The sequence below is a fragment of the Peromyscus californicus genome, unplaced genomic scaffold, assembly GCF_007827085.1.
Source record: "Peromyscus californicus insignis strain IS unplaced genomic scaffold, ASM782708v3 Scaffold_4__1_contigs__length_199733344, whole genome shotgun sequence".
Classification (NCBI taxonomy): domain Eukaryota; kingdom Metazoa; phylum Chordata; class Mammalia; order Rodentia; family Cricetidae; genus Peromyscus; species Peromyscus californicus.
The window spans coordinates 128649508-128653316 of NW_026294562.1; positions in this window are offsets into that span (position 1 = coordinate 128649508).

The window sequence follows — 3809 nt, forward strand, 5'->3', positions numbered from 1 at the left end:
CACTGGTTTCTTTCTGTGGGTTTTGTGGGTTTGGAAAGTCTACTTGTAGATCCCTGCCGTGCCATTCAGTTAGAGGGCCAAGAGGAGCGGGAACCAGGGCCCTTGCTGGCTGGCACGAAAGTGAGGTTCCCATGGGCTTGTCTAACACCTGCTGATAAACAATGCTGGCCGCAGGCACCTGGCTCCTGGTGCAACTGGCTCATTGTGAAAGCCCGCGTGGGTGGCGGTGGCGGTGGCGGGGAGAAGCAGCAGCTGTGATATGCACGCTTGGTATGCTCTTCCATGCCAGGTCTGAATCATCATTTGGAAGTCATTGCCACCCAGGAGATCCTCCCAACTGTAAAGTTTGTGAGAATGACCAGCTGCAACTCTGATGGGTGGGGGGGCTGTTTGTCATTTTGGTGGTCCGAGGCTGCGCCATTGTCCTAGCAGCACATGAACCAATGGTCAATGCTTTGGATAGACTCTAACATGATTTCCAAGGTGAAGATTGCCAGCCCAAGCTGAGACTTGGCCTTTGTTTCTTTTCCTATTACTGTGACAAGGGCAACTTAAGGAAGGAAGGTTTATTTCGGCTCGTAGGTTTATAGTTCATCATCGAAGTCATAGCTGCAGAAGTCTGAGGTTGCATCACAGTCAAGAATTGGTGAATGATAAATGACTGTGATCAGCTCATTTTCTTCTTTTCATACAGATGGGGATCCCAGCCCAGGGAATGGTGCCATCCACAGTGGGCAGGCCTTCCCACCTTTGTAGTTAGAATGTTTCTCGGGACCCACCAAGCCCCCGCAGTCCCGTGGCCCGCTTATAGAATAACCGCTCAGAAGCTTAATATTAATTATAACTGCTCGGCCATTAGCTCAGACTTATTACTGGCTAGCTCTTATACTTAAATTAACCCATAATTCTTATCTATGTTTAGCCACGTGGCTTGGTACCTTTTCTCAGTTCTGCCTTGCCATCTTGCTTCCTCTGTGTCTGGCTGGAGACTCCTGACTCTGTCCTTCCTTTTCCCAGAATTCTTTTAGTCTGCTTGCCCTGCCTATACTTCCTGCCTGGCTACTGGCCAGTCAGCATTTTATTTATCAACCAATCAGAGCAACACATATTCCCAGCATACAGAACGATATCCCACAGCACACCTTAGTTAACATAATCAAGATAATCCTCCATAGGCATACCCAGAGGTGTTTCTAGAGCCTGTCAAGTTAAGATACTAACCACCACAGACTTCAAAACAAAAATCTGTATAGCTGTGGTTGGTTCTCCATATTGGTGTGTTGTGTGTACTCAGCTTCAGATGCTTGGTTTCAAGACACATGATGCCATATCCATAGCTGGATAAGGCCCCTCACTGACCTCCAGTTACCTCTGGGCAGTGCTGCCCTGAGGATCCCAGGCAAATCTACTGAGAAGCCTTGATTTGGCTATGATTTCCACCATTCAGGACCCATGATATTAATGTAGCCACTGAAGGGCACTGAAGGCTTGCCAGGCCCCAGGCCCCAGGCCCACATCTCTACAAATGGCAGCTAGTGTGCCTATGAGCATGGGTATGAGTTTCAGGTGACCTATGCTCAAATCCTCCATCTCCTGTTGACAACTATGTGGCGGCAGCACGCTGTCTGTCTAACTTCTATGTACTTGCCTCTTTTTCTGTGTAGTGAGTGTCCGTGGGAGTGCGGACACATATGCTTTTGATCAAGATGATCAGAGAATTGCCATGCAGCTTGAGTGAGAGGACATGGGGAGAGAACAAGGGCCACCTACAGTTTCCTAGTGCCTCATTCCTGCAGGGGCATGCGGGATAGCTGGGGCTGCACCTCTCCTGAAGAGGTGGGTGAGCTCTGCCAGGCTCCACCTCCCCAGAACTGGGACAGCAAGCATGTGCACCTTCTCTGGCTTTTTCCACAGGTGTCAGGTTCTCGTACTTTTAAGACAAGCACTTCATCAACGGAGTCATTTCCCCCGCCCCATTTTGCCTTTATTGGAATGAAAGAGAAGTGTGTGTGTGTGGGGGGGGTCTATTTAAGATTGCTTTTCTCCTATTTTATTCTCTGGAAGCTTAAGAAAGTTTGACCTCAGTGCTCCCTGCTTGATTCAGAGGGGTTTAATTCTTTGCCACTAGTCTCGTACCCTGGTCACCCTCTGCTCCCAGCTACCTCACCTACCTGCCTGTCTTCCATCATGTTCAGAAGAGGAGGAGTATCTGCCCGTAGCAAATCCTGTGTTGTGGTCAGGGCACACCCGCATGGAAACCTACAGAGGCATCACACAAGGCGCTAGGATCGATTTGGCTGTGTGCCCCACTCATCTCGGGCAACCTGATTTCCTGCAGGCCAGGGAAGAGGGCTAGGCCGTGTTTATTTTATTGCAGTTTTGGTCTTTTTGTTGCCGGTGTTTCCCTTCAGCCACAAATCTCTTGGCTGGATTTCAGCATACCTGGCCTGTTGTGCCAGACCCCACCCCCACACTGCGGGGCCAATGGTGAACTTTGAATTCTACCACCAAGGAAGTCTTCATCACTTACCAGCACACCGCAGTGGGAATACGTTCATTTCTCCAGTGATTACTCAGGTTATTTGATTGAATGGGAAAAGATGGCCATTTTCCTTCTACACCTCTGAAAGTTTCCACTGGAAAGGAATGAGTAAGGCCTTCCTTTCACAGCAGAAGTGTGTGGCTTGTGTGTACTCACAGAGATGCTCCCCACTCCACTCTATTTGGCTTGCATAGTTCAAGGTCTTGGGTGCTCCACAGAATTCATTGAGTATTTTTGCTCAGCATAGGCTGGTCAGTGAAGAAATGCCCCTGGGAAGCCCGGGCAATGATGAGTGAGTTCTGGATGGTTCTAGGTTCTAAATTCAGAGACATAAATGCTAGACCTGGGCTGGTCACCTATCAGACATATGTCTTGGGTTCTTGAAATACTCTAGGGCTCGGCTGAGCACAATGACCTCCAGTTCTATGGAAAAGCCTTGCTTTCCTAGTTTATTCTGGAAGTGGGGGTGTGGCTTTTGAGCTTGATCTTGGTTACAATCTGACTTCTTCTGAGTTTGGAACTCTGGGCTTTTGGTCACACAGCCATCAGTGGAGACTGTCGGCTAACCTCGTAGAGGTGACTTAGGAAGAGGGCCCCGATACAAGAGGCAAATTTGCACAGTATGAGCCCAGTATATGGGAGGCCTGATCTGTCATGGTGCCCATCTGGCAACTCCCTTAGTGTCGTGAAACACGGAGGCAGAGCAACCATGGATGACAGGGACAGAGGAAAGGCCCAGGACTCTTGTGCATGCAGGGTGAGCACTGTCAACCCCTGAGCTGTGTTTCGAGCCCCAACGCAACTTCAGAAAGAAAATGAAAAGATCGTTCTCAGCTCTCTCCCCTGGGACTCCTTAATCAGAGTTGTGCTTCCAGAGTAATGGACTGCTGTTGTTGGGTAATTAGTATCCTGGGCACAGCCAAGATGAGGGCACAGTGAGTGCCTTTGTTTCAGGCTCATAAATTTCAACACAGGTTGGAAGGAACAAAAGTCCAATTCATGTAGGAGACACCCCACATGGGATTGTGTGGATGGAGCCAAGGGAGAAACTCCTTGGCAGCTCCCAGGGTGAACGGTGAACAGGCAGCTCAGGCAGTGGAAGGACATGGAAGATGTTCAAGGACTGGTTGACATGACAACCTTTGACTCTAGGAGGTAGAAGCTGGCCAGTGCAGTGTGGCTGGGGGTTGAACCAGGCTCTGCCATGGCAATGCCATCTGCTGAGACAGAGAGAGAGAGAGAGAGAGAGAGAGAGAGAGAGAGAGAG